The sequence below is a fragment of the Octodon degus genome, unplaced genomic scaffold (assembly GCF_000260255.1).
Source record: "Octodon degus isolate 3935 unplaced genomic scaffold, OctDeg1.0 scaffold00157, whole genome shotgun sequence".
Taxonomy (NCBI): domain Eukaryota; kingdom Metazoa; phylum Chordata; class Mammalia; order Rodentia; family Octodontidae; genus Octodon; species Octodon degus.
The window spans coordinates 6991213-7007379 of NW_004524733.1; the positions used below are offsets into that span (position 1 = coordinate 6991213).

At 45.4% G+C, this 16167-nt stretch overlaps 1 protein-coding gene across 1 annotated transcript in view; it reads right to left on the reverse strand.

The window, feature by feature from the left end:
• Frmpd3 (FERM and PDZ domain containing 3) overlaps positions 1 to 15873 on the reverse strand; it is a 105978-nt gene extending 90105 nt beyond the window's left edge. The window contains exon 1 of the mRNA XM_023702725.1: positions 15792 to 15873. The gene's annotated coding sequence lies outside the window, so the exon portion shown is untranslated. The remainder of the gene's footprint in view (positions 1 to 15791) is intronic.
• Positions 15874 to 16167: the final 294 nt, after the last annotated feature.

Sequence of the window (16167 nt, forward strand, 5' to 3'; positions counted from 1 at the left end):
AAAAAAAAAACAAAACCAGAGTTTGCGATCATACCAGAACTGGGAAAGAAGAAAGACACTCCATGGCTGCCTTGAATCCAGCCAGATCCCCTCCCGCTGCATGTAAGCTAGCTTGGAGACTGCTACTTACCCTGGCGGGAGGCAGATGACAATGCTAGGATAAGGTCAAGTCTCTAGAAGCAAGTTCAGAAGCTGGGTCCTTCCCTCCCACCTTAGTAAGACAAATGGTCACTTTTTAATTGCAAGACACTCGGAAGCTGGAGTATGACTGGCCAGTGTCCTGGTTAGGTCCTCCTGGGACAGATACTCTGCATGAATTGCCTCAGGCTGGGGCCTCTCTCATTTCTGCTCTTGGTGACAGGCAGGAGCTCAGCCTTACAGGGACACAGAGAACAGCCTCTTACAGCTGTAGTTCTCCCTTCCCCTGGGGCTGCTTCCCAAATGAGCCTCTTGCCTCTTGCCATCAAGGCACTAAAAGGGTCTTCTTAGGGGGTGGAACCAACTAGTTTCCTATGTGGACACACTATGGCGTGGGCTGGAAGATGGAACCCTATTGGACTCCAGAGCTGCGGCATTGACAGAAGTACTGGCAAGAAGATGCAGGCTTGGTGAGGAAGTGCTTGGAAAACTCTCCTGCCCTCAGTTCCCCAATTCCTGGCTGCTAAAGTCACAGCTTTCTCCATGAACCGCCCCCACTCATGGTCAGGTGGGGACAGTGGGGGTGGGGGAACTGTTCCAGGGCCTAGCGCATACTAGGCAAGCACTCCACTATTAAGGCATATCCCTACTTCTTGTCAAATTTTATTTAGAAACCAGGGGTCACTAAATTGTATAGGCTAGACTTGAACTTGTAGTCCTTCTGCTTCAACCATCCCAATAGCTAGGACTATAGGTATATGCCACCCCACCAGGCTCCTTTTTTTCTTTTTCTGCAGCTGAGGACATTTCAGTCTCAAGTGAGCCTTGAGGTTCCACTAATACTGCTGAACATGGGCACTCCTGAAGCCCAAGCAACCAATGAGCCCAGAGCCTTTTGTGACACAAGTATTGTTTTATTCTTTTGACATAAGTTAGTCAATCAAAAAGTATTTATTGAGTACCTATCTCAGGTAGTGTGGAGCCCTGGAGGATACAAGAGAAGTGACAAACCTCTGCCTGCAAAGAGCTCTGGTCTTGCTGGAGGAGAAATGCAAGTATCCAATGCCCAAGTGGAATAAAGCACTGAGCTGAGTAGAGCAGCTTTATAACTAAGTTCCAAGCTGGGTTGTTCAGAGGAGAGGGAGAGAGGAGTAGCTGGAAAGAATCCATGGAGGAAGTGAGGATTGTGCTGGCTGGCCAGTACAGGGAAGAGTTGGGGAGAGAGATGAGAACACAGGCTCTGACCGTGGGCACACTCCATCTGTCCAGAGACCCCAGCTATTTCTCTCACCACCACAGCCAGGTATCTGGGCATTACCGGAGCATCTTTCATTCCTGGTGACAGTTTTCCCTAACTGAGCTGTATTAACTGGATTCTCCCTCAGTTGAGCAAGCAGCTCTTTCCTCTCACCGTCTGGGCTTTCCTGGGCATCTTGGGTCAGGGGAGAAATGCATCCATTAACAGCCCAGGAAGCCATTTTGCAATTTTAATGGAAGTTCTTTCTTTTCTTCTGGGGTTTGCATCTTTCAGTGTCTGCAACCAAGTCCCTCTGAAATTTGCTAAGTGCCTGGAGATTTGGGAGTGACACAGGACGCAAGCCGTGATGTATGACAAGAGCTCAGCTGTCCTCAGATCACATGACTTCCCTCCTGGGGGAAACAGGGAATTTGACTTTGAAAGATGTTTGGCTTCCGGTCCATTCAAGCAGAGCAACCCTGAGCAAACTTATGAAGCAGCCAAAGCTTATGCTACCCTGCCCCTCTGCTTTGTTTGTGGGTACCTGCTAGTTTTTTTATTGTTCCAAAGCACACAATACCTTTAATCTCTCTCTTTCCCACCCAAGGTCCCTAAAGGTATCTCCTCATCCTGTGCCGGGCTTGCTCTCTCCTTTCAGTGATGTGGGTAAAGGTCTAATACTTCTCTTCTGCCTAATGACAACACTTTAGATCTATGTGATTCTTTTCATTTTACATCTATTACCTCATTTGAGCAAAAGTACTGTCACATCCATTATCTCTTCACAGCATCTAAATGTCCTGCCGAATAGGCTAGGTGACTGCCCCTCCTTCCACACCAGCCTCCAAAGTAGACAACGAAGCAGAGACCCATAGAAACTGCACATTAGTGGTTCAGCTGGAGCCAATATCTTGGATGGGTAACCCCCCACTCCCACAGTCACTCAGGATCCTAGACACTGTGGCTATCTAGAGTTTTCATTCTGCGGCCACCTCAGCTCTATAGCCAGCAGCACACCATGTCCTGGCCCGCCTCAATGCTCAGCCCACATCATAATTAACCTGTCTCTGATCCTGTTCAGTCTGTATTGTTGGGAAAAGGAAATGAGATCATGCCTACAGAAACACTCAGGAAGATTAAGTGTAGAACCTAGATGTACAGGTGCTGATATTACTGGTAGTATTATTCAGAGGAGCCGGAAGAGCAGAGAAAGGGTGCTGAAGATGATCCTCACTTGTTACACAGCCCTGGCCCTTCCTCCGCCAAAACCTTGCTTCTAACAGACAGCCCCACAATGTGCCCTGTCTGATTGGTTTTCTATACAGCTCTTTTTCTGACCCAACTCTCAGAAAACCTGGCTTTATCTTCATGCCCTGGCCCCTTTTTGGGTTAAACTGATTCCCCCAGTCACTGTGTAAAGGACTTGTGGCTGTAGCTCATGCTCACAACTGTTGCTAGGCAGGATGCAGCTAAAGGACCGCTGAACCGAGATGACAGAATGGTTCTCAGCTGATGCTCTCCCCCCTCCTTGCACTTCTGGGTAGGAAGATAGAAATTTAACAGTTACATTTCCAGGCAATGGCTTTTACTTCTCTATCCCTCCTTGTCTTTGGATCCTTTTTCTTTACATTTGGTTGGTTCCTTGGGGAGTCTTGTCACTCCCCTAGCAACTGGCAGGATTCAGAGATGTGTGAGGCCAATTAGCCCTCTGATTCCAGTAACTGGAGCCTGACTCTCCTTGAAGCTCCAGAGATCCAGCATAGCAGACTAGCAGCTGGGGCCCCGGGAGAGACCATGTTCTCCTGGTGGCAGCAATAATAGCACCGTCCTGGGGCTCTGAAACAGCTTCTCTGGCTGTCTGCTTGTAAGGAGCCTGGACACAAGCTCTTCTTTCTGTAGAGGAGGCCTCATATGTATAAGAAAGTACATATCTTAAATTTGCATACAAATGACTGGTGATTTATTCCTGTTAGTTGCTCCTTACCACAGCAGTGCTGCCCCATTTTTTTTTTCTGCCCAAATTTTAACCTGCCCATGAAAGGCCTAGGCCAGGATATTGCTAAAATGATTTTAAGGCCATAGGTCTGGAGCAAGGTCTGACATTCTGGCATATTCCAGGGTGGTGCCCATGCTGCTGGTCCACATTCCATACTTTTGAGAAGGACGACTCTAAAAGAATGCAGTTCTGGGGAGAGCTACAGTCTGATGGGAAGACTGAAGGTTTTTATTCCACTGGGGTTGTGGCACTGAAGGCCACAGCTATTATTTTAACTATGAAAACTGTTTTCTTTTGTAGAAATATGAATTCACACAAAACAAAGGACTAGTTAGCCAAATTAGATTTATCCGAGGAGAAAATATGCAGGGTTCTACATGGATGGGAAACAAGCTAGGCAAGGTTGTGTTGGAGAAAAGGAGAGGAAGGATCTGGAGGATGAAGCACTGTTTATTCTGCTGAAGACTTTGGTCAGTCAAAGAAGAGCCTGAGGATCAGAGACATCTGGGAGTGAGTTGAGGAAGATGCTGAAGGAAAGGACAGTACAGAAACAGCAGTACTGGCTGCTGTTTATTTATTTATTTATTTATTTTTATTTTGGTGGAACCGGGTATTGAAAGCAGGCCCTGGCACTAGCCAGGCAAGCACTTCTGGTTGCTGTTTATTGAGGATTACTATACTAGATAGTTGCTGTCCACATATTACTGCTCTCTAGCCTCACTGCAAGTCCCTGAGTTAGGCAGTATTATGGCCACTTTACAGATCAGGAAACCAAAATTTAAGAGAAGAGATTAGATAATTTGCTAAAGAATACATACTCATATAAACTTCATCCAACTGCTGTGCGAGTCCCCACTTCTTAATTATTCTGGATGACTTAAAAATGTATGGGCCAAACAGTTTCCCAAAAGACAGTGAGGTTGGAGTTGTGGGAATGCTCAGCGGACTATCTCTCTCCAAGTGAACTGAAGGCCATTCCAGTGTCATCTGCAAGAGCAGCCTTCGCTGAAGCTACCACGCCAGCAGGTGACATATCAGGGCCTTGGGCCACAGAACTTACTTCTCACATTCCTCTAACTTTCTTACTTCTCACATTCCATTTTTCTATGGGAGACTCCATAAGCCTTCACATTCCTGTTACATTAAATCACCACCACAAAAAAAGTCTCCTCACCTCTGGCTTTTTTCCTCAGAGCCCAGACTCTCATCATTAAAGAGTAGTCTTCCCTTTTCCATGAGAATACTTTCTAAGACTTTCAGTCAATCCCTGAAACTGCACATAGTACCAAACTTTACACATGCTGTTTTTTCCCTATACCTATACACATACATATTTTAAAGTTTTATTTACAAATCAGGTACAGTAAGGATCAACAACAGCAATACTAAGGCAGAACAATTATAACAATATGCCATAGTAAAAGTTAATTAACATTTTTTTTTTTTTAGTGGAACCAAGGATTGAACTCAGGCCCTTGTGCTTGCCAGGAAAGCACTTATTCCACTGAGCCATCTCCCTGGCCCCAATAAAAGTTATTTAAAACTATGAATTGTTTATCTCTGGAATTTTCCATGTAATAGTTTTGGACCATGGTTGGATGCAGACAGTGCAACTGCAGAACATAAAACCGTGCAGGAGACAGATGCCCTAAGCCTGTCTTTTCAACTCTGCCATTGTGCCCTCTGGAAATCTGTCAATATCAAACTTTTTTTTTTTTTTGGTCTGGACTTATTCTCTGAAAGTGTCCCTCTTTTTCTGCCCCAATTGAGACTGGTGATTTCTTGAGGACACCATTTCCCCACAAGTCCTCTCCAGTGGGAGTTGGAACGTTTTTAAATATTTTTGTTTTCTCTTACACTTGAAGGCCTTCAGGACCTTCAGGGGAGCGGGTGGACTTTGTGCTTAATAGTGCTGCCTCCAGGCCATCAGACATTCCATTTTGAAAACAGCCTCCTCCTCTGAAGAACTGGCTTGTAGTCCAACTCTATGAATTTTGCCCCCTTCTAATTGTTACCTACAGAATTCCCATGCAGGGCTCAGGGTCACTGAGGACGTTAGTCCCTGATCACATGTGATCCTCCCCTCTAAGCTCTTTTTGGTAAAATATACATAACACAAAATTTACTATTTTAATCATTTTAAGAGTGCAGTTCAGTGCATAAACCCCATTTTCCTATTTCTAGCTCCAGATAGTCACTTTTAACTTTGAAAAAATATTTATTTATTGAGATAGGTTCTTGCTATGCAGTTCAGGCTGGCCTTAAACTCACTGTGTAGCCCAGCTTAGCCTTAAACCTGCAGAAATCCTCCTGCCTCAGTCTCCCAAGTGCTGGGATTATAGGAGTCTACCACTATGCTTGGCATCAAATTTCTGTCTTTTTAAATATAAATACTATAGAACTATCATGTGAAGGAGTCATATAATATTTGTTCTCTCATTGAATTAGCACAAGGTCTTAATGATTTGTCCATGTTGCAGGCATGTGTCAGAACCTCCTTCTTTATAAGCCTCAATGCTCCACGTAGGTACCAGCTTTTATTCATCTGTCAACAAATATGGATTGTTTTCACCCTCTGGCTACTGTGAATAATGCTGCTATGAATGTGCATAAGCAAATATCATTTGGAACGTCCATTTTCCTTTTTTTAAATCATGTACCTAGAAGTGAAATTCTTGGATCTCATGGTAACTTCACATTTAATTTTTTTGCAGTATTAGCCATACTGTCTTTCATAGCAGTGACACCATTTACATCCTCATGAATAATGTACAAACATTCTAATTTCTCCACATCTGGGCCAACATTTGTTATTTTCTAATTTTTGTTTTGTTTACATAACAGCCATCAAAATTGTTGTGCCGGGCTGGGAATACGGCTAGGCAGCACAAGCATCTGCCTGGTAAGTATGAGGTCTTGAGTTCGATTCCTAGTACAAAAAAAAATTGTACCTACTCTAGCTCCTGATATCACTTTTGGTGAATTCAACATCCACATTATGATGAGGAAGCCTCTAACAAACATTTCTTCCACTTAACTTGCTTTGTTATCATCAGAGAGTGTACCACCTCCTCAACCTTCATTTCTAGCATGCCCTCCCCATTCTTTCCACATCATCTATCCTGCCAACTTCTCTCCGCTTCAAGAACCATCTGAGCAAACCATGATCATCTACTCCCTTTCCATTTGGTATCCCTTTTCCCTGGAAATTGCTTTCCCCATTCTTTGTTGGCCTGACTTTTCATCTTGCAGGTCTCAGCAAATGTCACCTCTCCAAAGAAGCCTTTCCCAAGCACTTTCTCCTAGTTATTAACTGTCTTCTTCTCCTTCAGTCTCCTTTTTATTTTAATTTCCCTCCATGTCCAGATTGGAGTTCCTAGTCTATCATTATGATCATTTTCTTCCAAGCACATTCAACTCCCTTCCTTTCTTGCCCTGTGCTATATTCACTTCGTAATACATCACTCCTTGATGAAACCAGCCATACTCATGCTTCATGCTTACACTGAAGTAGCTGAAAGCTGGAGAAAACCCACGTAAGTGGGGAGCTGGTTTTCACTTTAAATGCATGATCTCAAACCTGGTGTGCACTAGCAATGCTGTCTGGCCACTGCTTTCTTACTCTGTAGGACTATTTTATAGGTCCTCTTCTCCTCTGAATCTTCCTCATCTCCACATTTGAGACTTTGAGAGTCTCTGCTGATAACCTCATCCTATTACTAAAAAAACCAGAAGTCATCAGATGAGACCCACTAATCTTACCACCATATCTACATCCAACAATGCCCACCATTGTACTTTTTTCTTTGGTTTTCCCTTTTTCTTTTCTTTTTTTTGCTTTTGGTCTTTTTGAGACGAGGTCTTGCTATGCAGTTCAGGTTGTCCCTGAGCTCACTTTGTAGCCCAGGCTGGTCTTGAACTCCCAACAATCCTTCTTCCTCAGCCTCCTCGTGTTTTTTCCAGCCATTAAAGAGAAGAATACTTCTTTTCCTTTACCAATGTGAAAACTCTTCACTTACATTCTGAGCTCATCCCCTTCTTATTCTCATGGATTTGCTTCTTTGGGTAGTGACTCTCTTCCCTAAATCATGCATCTGTTCACCTTTCCAGAATTGAAGTGCTGGTGTTTTGACTAAAATCACCCATCCTTAAGACAATCAACAGACTCTACCTTCTCCTATTCTGTGATTCCTTGACAGATACTGTCCTGTGTCCCTGCTCTCCTTTACAGCAGAATTCTTTGAAAGAATTTTCTACACATATTGTCTCTACTTCAGCTCTTTATTTCCTCTTGATCTGCTGTCATCTGGCTTCCATATCTACCATTCTAGGGAGGGTGTTTGTTAAAGTTCCCTCTTGCCTCTGGCATCTCTCAGTCCTCATGGTACTCAGCCTCTTACCAGATGTAGACAGAGTGGATCGCTCCCTGCTTGCCAAAGCACTTTCCTCTCTTGGCTTCTGTGACTGCCACTTGATTGTCCTCCTAACCTCTCTGGTCACCTTTCTTAGTCTCTTTTGTACATCTCTCCTGCTTTACTTAAATCCTGGATAGTGGAGTTCTTTGGAACTCCTTTCTGGGCCATCTTTTTTTTCTCTACTCTTCCCTGAGCTGCTTTCAGGCAGTTCCTTGGCTTTAAACACAATGGATATGCAGGCAATTCCCAGTTTGCATTTGACCTTTTCTGGAGCTCCCAAGCCCATAGACTGATATCTCTACTTCTGTGTTCTTGGAGATGTAAAATTTAACATGTCCAAAAGCAAGCTCTTGATTTTTTTTACCTTGCAGTACTAGGGCTTTCTTAGCATTCCTTATCCCAGCTTATGTCATCATCATTACCAGAAAGCTTTGAGTCATTTTGAAGCTGTCTGTCTCTTTCCTTCACCTTCCACATGTAGTCTTTCAGTAAATATTGTGATCTGTTGCTTCAAAACACATGCAGCGTCTAACCAACTCTTTCCATATCCATGATTGTCACCAATTCAAGCCACCTCCTTCTCTTGTGTGGACATCTGTAGGAGAATCCTTATTGGTCTCTCTGTTGCTCCTCTAAATCTGATCTCTACAGATGCTGCAAAATTTGAGATCAAAGCTTGTCACTCCCTTGCTTAAAATCTTTCAGCTGTTTCTTACTGCAAGTGAACTATATACGATCTCCCTTTCATGGTCTACACAATCCCATGCAATCACCTCCTCAATACTATGCATACTCTTCTCAGATACCCCCATTGGTCTTCTTCGAATTTCTCAACACACAAAGCTCTTAGATAACCTCAAGAGCAGCCCATCTGCTATTCCTCTTTTCCTGGAAGCCTCTTTCCCTACTCTTCTCATGGTTGGGCCTTCTTCTTTACATCTCTGCTTAACTATTTCCCCCTCATAGAGGCCTTTCCTAGAATTCTTGCCTTGGTTATTTATTCTTGAAACCTATTAATTTCTTTCATGAGACTCATCACAATTTTTAATTATATGTTTATGAGGTTATTTGGCTGTAAACTCTAGAAGAGTAGGCACCATGCTTGGCAAGCACAAGGTCCTGAGTTCAATACCCCTACCAAAATAAATAAATAAATACCATATCATTTTTTGTTGTTGTCGTTCAACAGTATTTCTTTACCACCTCATATGGTACCTGGCGCATATTAAATGCTTGGTAAATATTTTAAGTGAACCAATGCATGGGTGGATAAGGATGGTTTAGATGCACACAGAATACAATCATTTGACTTTTCAATGCAAGTCATTATCAAATGCCTATTGACTGGGCCTCTACTTTTGAAAGGCAGGCTCCAGATGGGGAATCTGGCATGTAGGAGAAACCTGTCCACATCTGTGGCTAAAAATAAACATAAGGAAAGAATAGAATCAAAAGAAAAGTCCAAGGCTACCATCTAAGAGAAATGGGAGATAGTATAGCTTCAATCCTTTTAGGGGGTCAAGGGTGGGAAATCCAACAGCAATTCTTTCTCACCCAGGAATTCTCTTTAAAGGACAGAAAACCATTCCTTTAAAATGGCAGTGGCAGTAGGATGAACAGGATGACTTTGGATAGTCCTTCCCACTCTTTATTTTTGTCTTTTTGAGACAGGATCTCTCTATACAGTTCAGGTTGGCCTTGAGCTGACTTTGTAGTTCAGGCTGGTCTCAAACTTACAATGATCTTTCTGCCTCAGCCTCCCAAGTCCTGGGATTACAGTCGTGTGCCATCACACCGGGCTTTCCTTCCCACTCTTGTGAGTTTTTGGGTAGAGGACTTGTTTTCTTTCATGAGCAGCCTCCTTCTTTTCCTTCCAGGTCTTTATGGCTCTGAAATTTTTCCCCTTAGCTGAGCTTAGAGAAGCATCTTTTAGAAAACTTTCTGGTGTTTGGATTTTTTTTTTCATAGTCTTCCAAATGGAAGCTTTTCCCAGTGGGCTGGAATAAACACACTTGTCCCCCATTCTAGAAGATCACAGGGAGGCAAGTAGAGACCAAAGTCATTGGTCCTTCTGCAAATATCTGGGGGCTTGAAGGCATCTTGCAAAAGACCAACCCTGCAGTGCTTCTTAGAGGATGCTGCAGAGGACCCTCTGCAGCTGCCACCTCCTCTTCCCCTTTTCCCTTCAGGGACTACACATCCAATAGATTCAGACATGTTGTCTAATAGGCCCAGACATGCTCCTAAACCCTCCCTGCTGGGGCTGCCAGCCTGGTGACAGATGTGAGGGTTATGCCAGATGTGAGGCTGATACCATATGGCACTCTGGGTCACAAGGTCTGAAACTGCTGCCACTGAGCTGTGGCGGAGTTAGTGGGGAGATCCTTGCATTTTAGCCCCTGCTTACCTGTCACTGGCTGAGGCAGTGAGGGGGAACTGGATTAATGAAATATTCATAGGAGCTTGAAGGAGTTGTCATGTCACTCTTAAGAATGCTGGGCATCCCAGCCTCCACCCTCCGTGTACCACACCAAATATTTCTGAAGGAGGCAGAGACAGAGATTGATTGAGCCAGAGGGGAAAGATGAGGAATGAAGGGCGAGACAAGTAAGAGGGGAAGACAGCTGAGCAGGAAAAGAGGCCAGACAGAGCCAAGAGGGAAAGAGGCAGTGAAAACAAGACAGATGAGGAGAAATGAGACAAGGGGGCCTTGGAGACAGTGAAGGAACAAGGACAGGCTTAAAGAAGGCAAGTGCCACAGAGAGTGTGTGCTGCCAACTCTGGTGGCCTTAGCTTTTAGGAAGCCCTCTCCAGATCCTCACCAGTGCTTTAGATGCTCAGGAGCTGCCCCCAACAATGCCCTCAAAGCTCTCACTGCTGCTCAAGGGACCACATAGCAAAGAGAGCCTTCTGGTAGGACTTTGGGTGATGGAGCTCTTCCCTGGAGGGGGCAGTTGTTAAGCTATACTGGCAGCATGTCCTACTTATTTCACAGATGGGGCTGCAGAGGGCAAGGCACCTTAACTGAGGCCAATTTTCCAGGCACCAGAGGCTGGGTTTTTGTTGTGAAAGAGGAGATTTAGAGGAACAAATTGGGAAGCAGAGAGAGTTCCAGAAGGTAGGAAGGCATGGTCATATGGGAAAAGTGTGGTTGGCAGAGAAAGGATCCACAGGCCTGAATTCTTCCCCTCAGTGCACACATCTCTTCAAAGCCAAGCTGGGCTGCAGAGCTCTGACACAGAATGCCAAGCCAGAAAAGGGTCCCTGTCCACCCAGCTCTCTCTTCTCTTGGATTCCTGCCTTTAGTCTGCCAAGGACTGAACTGTAAACAAAACTTGGAGAGTAGACAGCGGGAGCAGGTGTGGGCAGGACCTTCTGGGAACTGCCCAAGTAACTGCCTCCAGTAGCCAAAGGCCTAGGGCTCAGATAGCACCCCTCTGGTGGCTGCTGGGCAGATGTTGGTTACACAGGATTCAGGGCCAAGCCTCCTGGAGCCAATAGAGGGCCTATGTAGCTAGGGGGCTGGGTCATCTCCATCTTCTCAGTGACACTGGTAGATAGTGATGATCTGGCCACCGACGTTGGATGGCCCTGGCCTCTGACTGGTCAACTCCTGGATAATCTCAGAGTTGAAAGGACCTTGGAAATTATGTATTTGCCCCTTGCCAATTTCCAGAAACTGCACAGGGAGGCTTTCTAGATGAGGACTATGGCTCAGTTCTGCAGGAAGGGTCATGCTTGGGTGAATAGAGAAGGGCAGAAGAGAGTATAGACCTAGAGACTGAAGGGAACAGGGAGTTAGTGGCAGGAAGCATCATGATGATAGCCAGAGAGGGCCAGAGGCTAGCTGAGAAGCAAGAAGCTGTAGGTCACCAGGGTAAACAGTGAGCAGGCTTTTCCTTTTATCCATCTCCCATCTGGCTTTGTTGGGGCACAAAGGTCTCAGCACCTTTTTGGAGACCTTGGGAGGAGAAACACAGGCCAGGATAGGCAAAGCTAGTTAGGAAAAAGCACACTTTGTCCTGTTGCTTTGCCTAGATGCCTGAAATGATGCAGGTAGTATCAGAGGCCTGGGCCCTATGCCCAGCAGGTGCCAGTCTGACCTCCTGTGAGGGAGCGGTCCTACTCTTCCACTGCAACAACTCCAACCTGTTCAGTAAGTATAGCCCAGGGGCACAGCAGAGAGTAGTCCAAGAAGCCTCTAGATAAAGCAGAATAGAGAGGCCTGGTAAATTTATGTCACCCCATTTGGAGGTGTCCAGAGAAGCTAAATGCAGCCTCAGGGGAACCAGATACCATTTATTCAGCCTAATTTTACTTCCCTGTTAAGAGAGAGAAATTCTAATGCCTTACCTGGGGTCAGCAAAGGGCAAATGAGGTTGATGAACTCTCCAGGTAAGAAGGAAGGCCAAGGGCAAGAGCACCTGCTGAGTTACTAGCTCAGAGGGCATGAGTCAGCACCTGAATACCCTTACCTCCCCCATGATGTTAGCTGGGAACCCCATCTGTTTCTTAGAGGAGGTGTCAGTGAATTACAAACCTCAAAGGACCTGTGAGCTTATCTCTGGATGCAGTAAGGACAGGTAGGAGTTGGAGAGGGCTAGGAGATTATATCTTACTCTAGGGGCAATCCTAGGGGATCTTGTGAACCCACAGGCTTTCTACTCAACCATACGTTTGGTGACAGACTCCAGATTTGACTTACAGAGATAGGAAAGCAGGCCTGGGCATGGTAGAGTGAATGGAAAAATAAAAAAGATGTGGAAAAATGATTTTTTTTTGTTCAAATCCCAAGTTACTCAGGAATATTCTAGTAATCAGGAAAGCCCTTCCCAAAGCATTCATGTTTGGCATTACAGTGTATTTTTTTTTTTTTTTTTGGTGAAAAAAAATCCACAGACCTGGGGTTCTTTGCTGTAGAATAAGGCAAGTTCTGCTCCTACTTCCCTTTTTATAAGGGGGATGATGGCAGAATTCCTAGCTATAAGTGAGAGGCTTCCCCCACCAGCTTTTACATAGCATTCATTCATTCCTTCATTCATATATGCAACAAAAATCGACTTAACATCTACCACTGGCCCTGTGTCTTCCCTCAGGAAGGTTGTAGTAGGGGCAAGTATGTAAATGAACAATATAAAACCATACATTACCAAGTACGATGGCACAGACGTATACTCCCAACTACGTGGGAGGCTAAAGCTGGATGGTGGCAGGTTCCTAGCTAGCCAAGGCAACTTAGCAAGACTTGTATTCAGAATTTAAAAAATAAATTAAAATAAACACCAGGCATACAACTCAGTTCTCCTAGCAGAGAAATAAATAGAAATAGGTAAAGTGAAAAATAAAATACAGCCATAGGTCATCTGACTCCATGAGGAACAGCACAGGCAGGGAAGCACACGGGAGGATGCGCACCCACCATACTGATTCTCAGCAGCTTTCTTCCACCCCAGCTAAGTGAAGAAGGTGAGAAGGATGTTCTAGGAAAGGAATGTCAAATATGACAATGAATAGTTATGGAGACTCAATAAAGAGGGAAAGAAATGTCCAGGTATTTAAATCACTACAATTAAAAAGTAGTTATAGAGTAAATTCAGGCAAAATTTAACTTGAGCACCATCTCCTGTTAACCGTTCCCCACTGACTTCTTTCTTATGGCCTGGTGACATGATACAGTGAACTCTGAAAAGGTCACAGAGACAACAAGGACACAGCCCAGTGCTGGGATCACCAGCCTCACGTCTCATGCCACCACAAAGCATGAGGTGCAGGAAAGAAGGATCCCCAGTAAATACACTGAGTTTCAGTTCTAACAATGGTGGCCAAAGCCATGAAGCTCACACACCTGTTGGCCTACACTGAAGAGGGTCCTGAGAAGCCAACTCTATGGATGGCCAGGGCAATGGCAGGATGTTACAGATAATCCAACTGCAGGGCTGTGACACTGGGACAGCCCTAAGTGACTCTGCTGCATTCAGGGTTCAGCTCAGAAATCATGCTGCAGGATGGGAAGACAAAACCATCATACTACTCAGGTATGGGCTGGGCTTCTGTTACCGAAATCCTGGCTGAGAGACAAGCCTTCTCCCTCCCTAGGGAGTATAAAGATGGCTCTGCCCAGTACTGTAAATAAGGTTCTAAAAACTTTTCAGAAAATAACTTCTAACAGAGGTACTCAAATAGAGCTATAATACTGGATTAACAACTCCAAGTCAGTAGACCAGATACTCGTTTAATTAATAAAACTTATAAAGCAGAAAAACTTATTGATGTTATGTGCATCACACTCAATAAAGCAAAACCTAAATATATCTAGAACACTCCATCTTTTCAGGGATTCCTTCACCAGCCAAGACAATTCCTTCCTCAGTGCTGGGTGAAAGGGAGCTAGGGAATGAATGGAGAGAACACTGCAGAGCTCCCAGCAAGTGCCTGGGGGGCATGGCCAAAGCTCTGTCTCACGCATAAATCTGCTTTATGCTTTGGACTTAGTGGTTCTGGGCTGGAATCCCAACTCTGTGCCAAGTTACTTAGCCTCTTATGCTCAGGTCCCTCATCTGCACAACGGGGCTCATGATAGTATGTACTTCAAAGCACCTACATGAAGAGTAAATATATATATAAGGTGCTGGGGAAGTAAGTACTCCATCAGTAGTAGTTGGTAAGAGAAATTTATTATTATGGGTATTATCAGGCACCTATTAATAGGATCGCCTGTCATAGTTCACTCAGTTTGCCTGTCTCCACAGGATATATTGGTGGTGATCTAAAAATGGATTTGTCACTCTTTGGGTCTTAGTCTTGACTTTGGATCTCTAGAATAATAAGTAAGTGGCCCCTAGGGAAATCTAGCTCTGTTTTGCACTTTTCATCATTTTTCCAATAGTGAACAATGAGGCCTAAAGTAAGATAAGCACACATCCTAGCTCTTCCTTTAGCTAGGTGTGCAACTTGAGCTCTGAGGATCTATATGCCTCGCATTTCCTCATCTGTGAAAGAGGAATATCAGTATTTATTTCACAAGGTTGTTGTGAAGATTACATTTTAAAAATACATGTAAAGAGCTGTGCTTGGCACACAGAAAGCACCAAGTGAATGTCAGTGAGGGTTTTCTTCTTGTACAGGATTCTTGTTATCTACCAGGTAGATCTGAGCGTAGGCAACGTGAATGGCTGCGCTCAGGTGGAAGAAGTCAAGAGAGATCTGAGTGTTTTCTGAGAAAGGACAGATATAGGATACACTTGCTTTTGTTATCTCAGACTCTCTGTCTACCCTGAATTTTACAAATTCAAAAAAAGAAAGTGGCACACATGCTCCTGCACATTCCCACTTAACGTTGTTTCTGTAGCAAATGCACTACTGGGTAGGTTGGTCATGCTTCTTAGCAACGGGAACAGGGGACCCGGCTTCTGCCCCAGCTTGCCGGGTCCTGTGCAGCCACAAGTCCCGGACCAGGAGAGCAGACCAGCCAAGCTGCCTGGGGACACGGAAGTGCTAGGGTAGGGCCTGAAACCCACTTCCAGGAGGCTCCCCTGTGGGGATGCAACTGGGCAAGGGCTGCTGATAAGGATGGTGAATTCTGAGCACTTGAAAGGGCAGTCCCCCAACTTCTTATTCTCCTTATCCTTCTCACCCTCCTCCCTCTCTGCCCCTTCCCCAAGTACTTTATCACAGGCGCCCCAAACCTCAGCCTCACTATCTTGCCTTGCAGTTTCCTCTTCAGAGGAACCTCGAAGGCACCTGAAGGCTATCTGGTGGCCAGAACAAATCTTTTGGGGGCTCAAATGGGAGATGCAGAGGGCTGGCTTCCAGGTGACTTCTTAACTCGGTGCATCCGGTGCACGTGCCCAGCGGGTGCTGACTCAGGAGGAGGGACGCCCAGCTAGGGCCTCCCCTAGGCCACTCTGAGGCGCAGGCAAGGACCCTGCCACTCAGACTCAGACCCCCTCTTTCTGGCCTTTTCCCGGGCGCGCCCCAAACGGGCACCTCAGAGCACGGTACTTACTGTCACGGCCCTCTTCGGGTCAAGCTGGGCAGCAGACTTGGCCCGGGAACCCTTTTGCAGTCTGCCTCTCGCTCTGCCCTGGCTGAGCCTGGCGCCGACGGTAACGGCAACGCGTCCGTAGGAAGAGAAAGATCACGCCTGCCTTACAAATCCAGCCCTTGCTGTGACCAGAATCTTAAAGAAGGAGGCGACTGGCTGGGCCCCAGAGCCACGCCTGAGATGGTGAACTAGCGAGGGAGCCGGTAAACACGAGGGAGCCTGAGTAGACTCTTAGCCCGCAACCCGGTCAACAGGCAGTCGGCGCCCCCTGGAGGGCCCCTCCCGCTGGGGGCCCAAGTGCATATAATCCGGCTGCTGCTTGCGGAACTGGATAAGC